The sequence below is a fragment of the Microcebus murinus genome, chromosome 2, assembly GCF_040939455.1.
Source record: "Microcebus murinus isolate Inina chromosome 2, M.murinus_Inina_mat1.0, whole genome shotgun sequence".
NCBI classification, from domain to species: domain Eukaryota; kingdom Metazoa; phylum Chordata; class Mammalia; order Primates; family Cheirogaleidae; genus Microcebus; species Microcebus murinus.
Window position 1 is genome coordinate 23,566,642 of NC_134105.1, and position 12,663 is coordinate 23,579,304.

The 12,663-nt window shown below is 44.7% G+C and overlaps 1 protein-coding gene across 6 annotated transcripts in view; it reads right to left on the reverse strand.

Annotated features, from left to right (window-relative positions):
- Window positions 1–4,582, reverse strand: part of PHC2 (polyhomeotic homolog 2) — a 109,064-nt gene extending 104,482 nt beyond the window's left edge. For 2 of the 6 annotated variants that reach the window (XM_012765335.3, XM_012765332.2), the window contains exon 1: window positions 4,463–4,582. The gene's annotated coding sequence lies outside the window, so the exon portion shown is untranslated. Of the gene's footprint in view, window positions 1–3,675; window positions 3,954–4,462 lie in introns of those variants that run through there. The other 4 variants (XM_012765334.2, XM_012765328.3, XM_075996340.1 and 1 more) reach the window with 3 other exon arrangements.
- Between the last annotated feature and the right edge of the window lie 8,081 nt (window positions 4,583–12,663).

A 12,663-nucleotide genomic window follows, 5' to 3' on the forward strand; every position in this document is an offset into this window, starting at 1 on the left:
AGTAAGTTTTAAGAAATAAATTGCTGAACTGCTATTAAGAATAGAAAAGAAAGAGAAAAATATTTTAGGACAACTAAAATAATAAAGCAGATAGGGAAAATTAAATCTTCCGCTTGACTCTGCTCCCTTTTTTAACCACTTTATTTCTTTTCTTCCTTCCAGTGCCAAACATACAAAGGGTGATCTACATGCTATCTCCATTTCTTACCTGTATCTCATGCCATGGTTCCCTTTAATCTGGGCTTTTAATATCCCCATGGTCACCCCCACCCACTAAACTGAAGCTATCATTTTCAAAAAGTTCCTAGTGATCTCCTGTTTACTAAATATAATGATGTTTCACACTTTCTACACAATTTCATACTGCTGACCAATTTCTCCAGCTTGAAACCCCTTCTTCTCTGACTTCCATGATACTACACTCTCATGATTAACGGCATGTCTAACTGGCCTTGTATCTATCAGGTATACAACAGTGATGAACAGAATGCATTTGTCAGATGAATAAATCAGATGGTTCTTTTGCTTCTCTGATATTCCTTATTTTCTACCATACTGACTCTATTTCTTCTCCCTACCTCCCTAAATGTGGACAATCTCCAAGCTTCAGTCCTTGGTCTTCTATACTTCTATTTCTATGCTGTTACTAATGGTGAACCCAGCTAATCATATGGCTTCAATTATTACCTTCTATGCACGACTCCTTGACTTCTCTCTTTTGAACACTAGCCCCTCACTTCCAATACTTATGAGATGTGTCTACTGAGAAGTTCCAGCATTGCCTCAAGATATCTAGCACTTAGCTTTCCCTCCTCTCCCCCAAACTGGCTTTCTTTTCTGTCCATCCTGTTTCTGTTAATCCTTTACTTAAGGTCAAGACTATATTTAATGCTACCTTATCTCTTATCCTCCATATCCATCAGTCACAAGGTTGTGCTCACTTTCCCTTTATACTACTTATTGACCTATCTATTCTTATTTTCATTGCATTCTCCTAATTTAATTCCTTCTCCTCTCACATCTAGACTACTTAAATAACTTACTTACTAGCTGTACAGTTCTCTTTCTCATCCTACTAAAATTTATTCTCCATATTGCTGGTGAGAATCTTCTTAAAACACTACTTTAATGACCCCACACTTCCCTAACCAAAAACCATTGACTTACGATCATCTATACAGGATAAAGTCCTAACTCTTTAGTTTGGCATTCAATGCCTGCTACAATCTGGCTTCAACCAAACCTTACAACCCTCTACTTGAACCTTCTGATCTTGCCAGACTGGTTAACCTCATCAATTAGCCCCTGAGAACTTCTTCTATTTTCTGACCCTGCGTTTTATGAACATTAGTTTTCCTGTCTGAAAATCCCTTCTACCTTCCCACCACAAAATTCACCATGTATTTGAAAAAGCCTTCTTTGGTAATCATAGTCCACAATGATCTTTTCTTTTCTCCATTTCTATAATATCACATGTTTAACACCTCAAAAGTGTGCTGAATTACTATTTTACATATGTGACTTCATTTACTCCTCACAACTATATGAGGTAGGTGGCATTATTACAGATGAAGAAACTGAAGTCAAATACTTGCCCCAAGACATGAAGCAAGTACCTGGTAGAAATGGGATCCAAATCCTTGCTTAGCTGAAAATAACCCCCACACTATACCACTTCTCTCATTTTCCTGTCTCCCCCAAATCATAAATACAGCATAGTATTTGCACACAAGCAGGTGCTCGGTAAATAAGTTGATTGAGAAGATTGCTTAAATACCACCCATGATTTTCTAGCACTTACAGAATTATCAATATCAGCAGAGCTCATTAGGCATGCTACCCAGTGACTCCTTTACATAACTTGATCTGTAATATAGTTCAAACCAGGAGATTTGCCAAAAGTTCACCACGATTCATCCTAAAAATAAATTTTGGTTTGAGCAAAGCTAAAAGGCCTTTATCTGATTCAAACATTACGTGAGTTTTGGGGATGAAGTCCACCTTAATACCTCTGAACCCATCCTTGCTCTGGTTCTAAATATCAGCAAGTAAAACTAGGTTGGCTAGTTGATGGCTTATGAGGTAAAATTGACTATTTATAGTTCTAGAGATAGATGCTAAGGCAACAGAACATGATTTTCTCTGCTCTAGTAGCTAAGACCTCAGTAAAAGAAGCCCAATAAAGATGAATCATGGTTAGAAACTCAGATGAAGATAAGAAGATAATAGTAAGGAGGGAGAGAGAACAGAAAGGAGGCGGCATTGGAAATAGCCCATGGAGGAGGTGGCACTGTCCTTTTGCACATAGTTGCTTGAAGCTGTCAGATCCACTGCTGTTCTAGACAGCTGGCACCACCCAACAGTGGGCTCTATCATATTTGCATGATTCATGGTCTTAGTCCTGAACTGTTTGTCCTGACCCATATCACAGTCCAATCCTCTCTTAATCCAGATCATTCCAGCTTCTGATCTTATTATTCATTTCCCCATGCTTCGCTGATTTGACATCCATCCAGCATTGCTCCCCTGCCTATGACCTGCATCTTCCTCTTTTTTATGGTTTAGATTTATCCTCCTAGGATGCTGCCTCTTGTGCTGAAACTTTTGCCCAGCTTTTAGGCCCTCTACTTTGTAGACTGTATTGTAAACTACTCCCTTTCTACTTCTTTATGTTGGACCCTTACTTGGAAAGATGTGGGTGACAAAGACCCGAATTGAGGCTTAGAAAAACTGATGAGGGGAAAATATGAGGAAGAAAAACAATAAGAAGACAAACATCACTGGAAAATTGTGGTAGGAATTAGAAATTCCAGGTTACTTTTAAAAATTTACATTATGGAGAAAGAAAATAAGCCAAGGTTGTACTATAAAACCATTCCTCAGAGATACCATACTCTTTGTGTGACTGCATTCATTGTTCCTTTGGCTGCCCTTTCTGTCCTTTCTGATTTTCTCTGCAAGGGAAACTCCTATTCATCCTTCAATACCTTGCTTAAATGTGTTCTCCTCTGCAAAGCCTTCCCTGATCCTCTCAGCCAGCTAATCCTCTGCGTGTGCTTCCACAGCTCTTTATATTTCGCGTCTATTATGCTGTTAATCACTTTTACTAGCAATTTTATTTGTTTCTCCCACTACTTCTTTCAGGGCAAGGACTAATTATCTTATTCATCTTTGCATCACCAAGACACAGCAGAGTGCCTGGCATGTACCAAGTGTTTGTTGTGTGATAAAAGACATCAAGAGCAACGTGGAAGCGCAATTTGCACTTCACTTATAAAAATCAAATTGATTCCTGGTACTTTTCGTGTGTAACCACGTTTTTCCTTGATTTAGAAGAAACGACTTTAGATTCATAAAGGAAACTCTATTGATATCTCTGACATATTAGCCAGCTTTTCATCCCCGCTGGTGACAGAAACATTTTTTTTCTCTCCTCACACTTCCAAGAAACTCCCAGAGCAAGCTTAATATCAGTGGCACATCTCCCCTCCTACCATTTCTATTGTAGTGAAAGCTAAATTACGCTGTGAGCCTAAAGCTGCCACCAGTCTTAGTGAATTGGGGGAGGGGGATAATTACCAGAAGACACGTCGGTCTGTAGCAGACCTTAGGAGGGGGGTGGCGGAGGAAGATGAATTTAAACCTTGCCGTATAAGAAATCTGTTGGAAACTCACGTAGAACAGCCGCTTCCTCTGTACATGACAGACCCGATCCAGGTGTCCAGCAGTGACCTTTTCCCACGGGTGTCAGGTCATCACCCAGCACACAAAACAAGGGGCCAGTGCCTTTCTCGGGCATCCCTCCTTCTCAAACCTTGGGGCCTGCTTTTCCTTTAGGGGACTGTCCTCTCTTCCCAGCTCCAACAACCCCAGTTCCCTCTGCTGCGGCCCCCACGCGCGGCTTGACTCCGGGTCAAAAGTGCCGGCGGCCGGGCTGTCAGGCCGGGCCACGCAGGGGCGCCGCGGTCAGGCCCGCGCCCGGTCTCCCCGCACTCTGCGGGACGAGCAGAGGCGACGCAGGCCGCGCGAGGCCAGGGGCCGCGGCGGCGCGGGCCTCTGCGCGGAAGGGGGCTCGGTCCCCGCAGAAAGCGCGCGAGTGCCGGGACTTCAGCCGGTTCCTGTCCCCCGCGGCCGCCCGCAAGTCTCGGCCGCGGAGCTCCGCGCAGCCCTCACTGAGGCTGGGTCCCGGCCCGGTGCGCCGCCGCCAGTCGGCCGCCGGCCCCGACGGCCCGCTCCCCGCGCGGGCCCCACGCCGGGATCCCGGGTCAGGCCGCCCGCCGCCCGCCTGCCGGTGCCCACGGCGATGCCCCGCCCCGCGCGGCCCGGCCCGGCCGCCGCGCTCGCACCCGGCCGTGACAGCTGGGTGCCCAAAGGGTTAAGCCGGCAGCGCGGCGGCCGGTGTCCCCCGCGCGCTGCCCGTCCGCCGCGAGCCGGCCCCAGCGCGCACGCGCCCGCCCGTTACCTGCGGTCGCCTTCGCGCTCCTCCTCCACCTGGCCGCTCTCTCCCGGGGGCCGCCCCTCAGCCCGCCCCCTCGGCTCGGCGCCGCGCACCCTGCTGGCTACTCGGACGCGGCCCGGGGAGGAGGGGCGTGGGGGCGATTACCATATATTAGCATACCAGCGCGCATCACGTGGCCGCCGCAGCCAATGGTCACTCTGGAAAGGCGGGGATTGAGCTAACCACGCCTCCGTGCTGCTCCCGGCCTGAACCGGTGGCCATGGCAACGTCTGGGCGGGCGGGGGAGTGGGGAGACACTGGAGCCCAGTGGCCCCACGGGAGCATCTCCCCTACCTGAGCTCCGCGTGGCGACCCTTTTCCCACCTCGCGGATGGAGAGGGGCCAAATTTAGCCAGAGAGATTCAGAGTCAGCAAACATGGAGCACTTTCTACATGCCTAACACTTTTCTGCAGAATTCGATTCTGGGGTAACCCTGTGATGTCTGTACCACTAACCCCACTCGTTAGTAGGGAATGCAGAGGCTCAAAGAGGTTAGATCACTCACCCAAAGTCACAAAACCATACTAAATGGCAAAAGTGGAGATCTGAGCCCACTTTTTACTTCAGGCCCAGGGCTCCCCTGAGTTATTTTCTCCAGCAGGGGTCTCCCAGTACCTCTTCACAATTCCAGGTATACGAAGCAGTTGAGAAAACCCTCATACATAATTTGCACAGTGCTTTGCTGTTTCCTTACTATGAGCTTTGAGGTTGGTCAGCAGAACAGTTATGCTCATGTTACAGATGAGGGAAAATGAGGCCCAGAGAGGCTATGTGACATGCCTTAGGTCCAACAGCTATTAAGAGCTAATGCTTAATTACCATGATTTATACTCAAGCCCACTACTTTAGAAACTTTTAAATTCACTCTTCTCAACCCGATGGAATTGCTATGACCATTTTACAGATGAAGAAACTGGGACTTTGGGAAGTTAAGTAAATTGCTCAAGGTTACACAGCTATGAAGTAGCAGATTCAGGGTTCAAATCCAGGTTTATTTGGCTCCAAAGCTAGTCTTGTGGAGTCTCATTGTATCAGGTTTATTTAAGTTAGATTTGGACTTTAGAACCTCTTCTCTAATAGAGCTTTCTCTCCTCTCAATATGTGACTGTGTTATCTCTTAATCCTATAGTAAATATATCTTGTGATAAGTGACATATGTTAAGGTCACAGAGGTTAAATATGAAAAGAGAATAGAATCACCAGGTAGGTAGTGGCACTCTAGAATTCTGTCTCTCCCATTTTTACCACTAGGGATTTGATAGTTTAGTTAAAGGCAGAGTCGTTTAAAAGTACAAATATCTACATACAGACTTATCTCAGTGGTTCTCTAACTTTAATGAATTTATGAATTATTCGATAGGGCTGAGTGCTTCAAACTAAATATACTAAACTTTATAGACATTTTAAGGGATTAGCAAAGGTAGTTTTGAATATGTGTACATTTCGCCTTGCTGGACTGACCTAAAACCCAATTTCCTCCTAGACTGTGACTATTTGGTACTTAAGAGCACAAATGTAGAGACAGACATACTTGGGTTAAAATCCTGACTCAGTCACTCATTGGCTGTGTGACCTTGGGCAAGTTATTAATACTTAACCTCTCTGTGCCTCAATTTCCTCATTTGTAAAATAGAATAAAATGTTGTGAGAATTTAATGAGTTAATGTATAAAAAACATTTAGTACAGGTCCTGGCTCAGGAGTAAACCCTCCATAATTGTTAGCTATTGTCATTTCTGTTGTCATCCCAGGGGCTTTCCTAAAAACAGACAACTCACATGTATAGAATCTCTCTAGGCTTCCTAGCTGGCTTTGGAATTCTGAAACTGCTCCCATCCCTTGTGGCACATTAAACAGCCTGTTGTGCTGGTGAAAGCTTGTTATCTCTCCAAATGACATTCTCTCTTCTTGGGATCATAAATAATTCCTGGACTCAAAGGAGCTGGTTTCTCTTGCACATCTCCCAGCACCAAATTACCGGAGTGGCTCCTTGCAGAAGGGGATCTTGACAAACAGTGGAGCCATAAGTCAGGCTCCTTGAAACACTTTTATGAGCGCCTTAATGAGGGAGATGAGCTGTCATCAGGAACTCGTCCAGTCTTTCCTGGCCACAGGAAATGAGCTCTTTGTGCTCAAATGGTTTCCAAAGCTGAGGCGCAAAGAGTTTTCAGGAAGTAGGCCAGAGATGAGAAGCTGTTGACTCAGAGAATCCCAGGGCTAAACAGCCCCCATCCTGCCATTCACCCTGTAGGGTCAAATGACTCATGGTCTTATTGCAGCAATAGCAGCACCAAAGGGTGGTTTGTGTTTGGGGGTGTTAATCCTCCCCCGTTCCCCACTAGATGAACACTTCCACAGCCAATCCCCCGCTTCCCCTGCAAAGATACTGCAGTATAGAACAGTGATTAAGAGCATTGTTTCTGGAGCCGAAGAACCAGATTTGAATCCTGCTTCCACTACTTGATTATTTGTGTGATGTTAGGAAAGCTGCTTAACCTCTTTGCATCTCAATTTCCACATCTGTAAAATGGGAATAATAATAGTGCCCATCTTATAGGGCTTTTGCTAGGATTAAATGAGTTACTAAAATAAATTGCTTAGAACACCCTATAGTATGCACTAAGAATGTATTTGCTAATTAAACAAAATAAATGTATAAGCCCAGTATAAACAATGCCCCTTGTATAGAGGAAACTGCAGCCTTAAGAGAAGTGCCCTAGGCCCTCCCTCTCCACGTGCTTCCCCTACCCCCTTCTGACTTGCATATAAATGTTGCACAGGAATAGGAAGAGCCTGTGCTTGGGAGCTCTAGTTTGCACCTGGCTAGTTTGCAAAGCCTTTGCTCTATAAACTTGGCCAAGTTATTTTACATCTCTGAGGCTCAGTTTCATTACTTGTGAAATGAGACTAATTTCCTCTCATTCAGTAAGATAGTATCTTTCAAGAGGTGATGAGGGCCTGATCCAGACAGATGTCTTGCCTGATTCAAATCATCTTGCTCTTTTACTGAACTGTTTCTGGTGAACATCTTTGCTCTACAGATAACGAAAATAATTAACATTTACTGAGCACTTACCTTGTTCTTGTGCTATATACATCATCTTATCTAATCCTTGCAGTAGCCTAAGGCCCGAAGAGATTAAATAATTTATTCAAGGTTGCAATGGAAGTCAGTGGCAGAGCCAGGATTCAAGCCAGGACTGATTCCCAAATCCCTACTAATAATGCACCATGCTCTATATATAGGTCTCCAACTCCAGCTTGGCTCACAGGACTCAGGGAATGTGTGTTATATTTTTTTAGCATTCCTCCCCCATCCATTCACACACTCTCTTCAGTCACACACCAGCACCCGGCATAGTAAGTGCTCCATATATATTTACTGAATGAATGAAAATAAGGGATTGTGACATCCTCTTATAGTGATGAAAGCCCACTTTTTCTTGGGCTGTCCCTGGTGGGAAGAAAAGCAGCTGGCAACCCTCCTCCCCACCCCCTAGCATTTTCTTCCTGCTAATTAATAATGTGGAAGCCCTCCCTCCTTTCCCCACAGGGAAGTCAGGCTTCTTGGTTTCAGAGACCCACAATAGACACAGCGATGACTCATCTTCAGTGTACATTCGGAGAGGTGTCAGGGCCACTGGAGCTTTTTAGGGCTCTGTTAGTATGCATCAGTAAGGTGATTTCCAAATAATGGCCTTGGATAGATACATTAGTTTTCTAGAGCTTCCGTAACAAACTACCACAAACTGGGTGGCTTAAAACAACACACATTTATTTTCTCATAGTTCAGGAAGCCGTAAGTCTGAAATCAAGGTGTCATCAGGGTTGGTTCCTTCTTGGGGACTCAGAGGAAAATCTGTTCCATGCCTCTCTCCTAGCTTCTGATGGCTGCCAGCAATTCTTGGCATTCCTTAGTTTGTGGATGCATCACTCCAATCTCTGCCTCTGTTACCACATGATGTTCTCCGTGTGTATCTGTGTCCAAATTTTTCCCTCCTATAAGGACACCCCGGTCATTGGATTAGGGCCCACACTAATTCAGTATGACTTCATCTTAACTTGATTACATTTTCAAAGACCTAATATTTCCAGATAAGATCACATTCACAGGTACTGGGTAGTAGGACTTGAACATATCTTTTGGGGTACATAATTCAATTCACAAGAATATGTTTGGGGTAGAGTAGAGGGGAATGGAAAAGGAAGGAAGGGTATGAAGAGAAAGGGGAGATGGTCCATGAGGGGCAGATCACATAGACACAATGGAGTGTGACCAAAGGTCCCTTAGGAATAGGACTAATCTTTTTCTTCTTGGCCAATTCCATTCTTTTCCAAAGACATCTCTAGCTCATAGTCTTACAATAATAAAGCTGGAAGGGACTTCAGAGATGCATTCATTCACTCAACAAACATTTATCAAACACTCTGAGGAGCTGGGCATTCAGAAGGAAAAGACATGGTCTCAAGAATCGGTGGCCCAGAGAGTGCATATGAGTTATCTAAAATGATTAAGTTAAAGTACAGCCAGGAACAGAATGGGGTATCCTGAACTTCATTCCTGAGGCTTTTTGAAGTCTTCTAGGAAGGTTACCCCTACCCCTGGGCCTGCACCTCTGGCACACAGACGGATGTAAATTTTTAAAAGATATTTGTGTTCTGAGGATTATTACCAACTTCTCCAAGTTTCCATGGGTTGGTCCAGTGTTTGAGGCAACTTTGGAGCCTTGAACAGAGCTAGAAACATACCCTCTCTGAAAGTGAAATCCTGTAGCCATTCTTCTTTTTGGTTCAATTAATTGCTTGGTCTTTGAAACATCATCTCTGGATACAATAGCAAACTTGGGCAATAATAGAACTCCTTAAGGGGCAGAGACAACATCTTGTTATTTTTCTTGCCCCCACTGCTAATACAGAAGCCATCATGGAATCAGCCCTCAATAACCATTTGTTCAATGAATGAAAGAACACTGCTCCGGTTAGTACCAAGGGCTATTTATGTCTTACTCTTCTATATCCCATGCTCTGTGACAGTGCTGAGTTGGTTTAAGAATACCTGGATTACACTCTCAAAGTCACAGTTCTTTTGACACGAATATTCCATTTGTCACTACAGCATTAGAAGCAATGATATTTTAATCCCAATATCGGTGGTTGATACGCATATTGTCCTGCCTTGGGCTGTCCTGAGGTGAGATATCAGCCTGGAGAAGTGAGGCTGAAAACTGGGGCAGGCCGGGGTCAGAGATGGGGTCAACTCAGCAGGAGTTGTCAGATCAGAGCAGGGGTGAGAAGGAGGTCAGATGGGAGATCAAAGTCCAGGAACTAGGGCAGGTACAGTCCATCCTGACTCTCCCGAGGATGAGGGCCTGCTGGCCGGAGCCCCTTGGGAAGGCATCTCATAGGCAGGTCCTCTGAGCAGACCTTCTGTTTGAAGGTCCCCGGAGGATTCTTTGTAATTGATCTGGGTTTCAGTCCCCGACTCCCAAAGGGGATATAATCAGTCAACATTATGCAGCAGGCCTTATGTTCACATAATCAGATACACTTTAAAAACCTGGAAACAACCTTTTTTTTGTTCTAGCCACATGGCCCCAGGCTTACTGCTAATATTTAGATTCACAATTTTAGGTCTAATTCTAGCTGTGCATCGGAATCGTCCATGAAATTTGTTAAGATACAGATTCCCAGATCCCATCCCCAGAGATTAAGATTTCTAAATCTGGGGCAAGCTACTGACACCTCGAGAGGCAGTATGATACAGTGGCCAAGCATGATGACTCTGGAGCGAAGCTGCTCAGGTTTGATTCTGAACTTGGTGGATTTCTTAACCTTTCTGTGCCTCAGTATCTTCTCTGTAAAAGAGAATAATAATATCATTCCCTTTAATAATTCCCAACAATAATAATAATATTCAGCTCTTTGGTTTGATGTGAAGATTAATGATTTAATACATGCAAGGTCTTAGAATACTAAGCGTTCAAGAAATGTTCCTTACTATTGTTATCTTTCTTTTTACCAAGCTCTGCAAGTGATTTAGAAGCACAGTCCTTCCTTCACTGACTCCTTCATTCACTCATTTGTTCATTTGTTCTATAAATACAGAGTACTCCTACTTGCCAGGACCCATGCTATATACACATAATCCTCCCTGGTTTATGGTCTAGTGGCTAAGGCAGAATTGGGCAGTACTGTTCTACTCCTTGCCTTTAGCTCTCCAAACCTTCATTGGATTCTGAGGCTCTGGGCTTCACCTCTGGTGTCCTTAAGGCACAATGACTTTTATTTCACAACCCTAAAATGGAAAGAACTTAGTAGTCATCTGGATTTGGTGTTCCATTTTCTAGCAGAGTGACACTGGAGAAATTGCACGTAGAAGGTACCATCTGTCTACTGCCTGCTCAGCATCTTTGTTCTGGAAATGGCCTCACTTCTCCTGCATCTACAGGGCTGGAAGAACAGTCAAATACACTCATGATTTTGCCCTTCACCCCAGGCCACAGCTGATTGGTCAGGGTGGCCACCTGGCCCAAACTGAGCCAATCATATCCCTTTTCCAGGCTGCTGAAGACTTTCCGCCTGACTCAGGTGCTCTCTTGAAGGGAGGTGATGCAGGAGGAATGCAGGAGCTGTTGGCAGTGGACGTTTTCTACCATGCATCCCAAGAAAAAAGAAAAAGCCAGTTAGTCTGCAGTGAGAAAGAAAAGTAAGGCCAATGCTTGGATTTCTCAGGGTGCTAAGGGTCCAGATTGCCTCCCTACCCTGGGGTTCAGCTCCATCTTCATCCTGGGATTCTGTAACACATCCTTTATCTTTACAGTAACTCCTCTTTGTGTTTAAGTCAGCTCCAGCGGACATACTTGTTTTTACCTGGTTCTTGGAAGGTAGGCTTTACCCCCAACAGCTGGTCCTCCTGTGCTCAAGATGTCTGTTTTTCAAGGGCTGCTCAAGGGAGAAGCCAGTGCAAGGGTCTGGTCTGGAGTCTTGAGATAAAAAAGCTGTACCCCAGTTCTGGAGCCTCTGGCCCTACTTTAATGGGCTTTTGGGTCAGGGAACTTTAAAAGCACAGGGAGGAGAAGACAGTCTGGGGTCTTGAACACCAGTTGGGTGCCTGGCCATGCTTTCGTGGGAGGGACCCCAATTTTTAACTTTTCCTCATTAAAGGGAATCTTCTGGAGAGCTACAGTCTCTCCTGCCACCTGTCATGCCCAATGCTGTTCTGTTTCTTCATATTCACTCTCCTGCCACCTGTCATGCCCAGTGCTGTTCTGTTTCTTCATATTCAAGATTGCTCGGACATTGATGCCCTTTCCAAATTGAGCCATATTTCCACCACATACCTGGAATTGGTGCTTAGGACTGATCTGTTTCACTTAGGGATGGGGGTTGGGGTGGGGAGTGGGAAGGTGAAGTTCAGCCCTTTCTGTCTTAGTATTATCTAAGCTTCTGGTGTTTTCCTTATTTTAGGCCAGCCTCTCCTAGCATGTCATTGAGCTGATTTATGTTACCTCTTCCAGCATCTTTTTTAATCAGTTAGACATTAGCTCCTCCATTTTACAGATAGGGCTGAGATTTATCAATAGCTGGTTTACAACAGTACAGACTCAAGTGCTTGTTAATAGCGAAATATTTTCCTATTGATTGCTGCCACAGGGCCCCTAAGTGCCCTCCTCCCAACCTTCCCTGACACCCTCAGTTTCTCTGCTGGGACTCTCCCCCCAGACCTCTGTACCTTCCAGTGACTAAAGGGTTAATACCTGGCACAGCAGGGACCTCCAGGATACTGCTCTGCAACTTTGGCTTGAACACTTGGCATGCTTTCCCATTTGTTCCTGCCCTTGCCTTACTTGTTAGATATTTTAAATATCCTCCTTGTTTACAGATCAGGTTTAGAAAAGTTGACTAATTGAATCCATTCTTTTACTTGGTCATTCATTCATTCAACACATTTTTATCAGGTGGCATCATTGTGCCAGACCTGGGCTAAGTGCCAAGGATACAATGCCAAACAAAACTAACATAGTGAGTTCGGATTGGTGCAGAGACAGACAAAAAATTAAGAGGTAAGTAGATAAATATATACTATCAAACTCTGACAAGTACTACCAATAGAAACACTGGGGTGTTGCAAGAGAAAATCATGCAGAGACTTACTTTTAGATGGG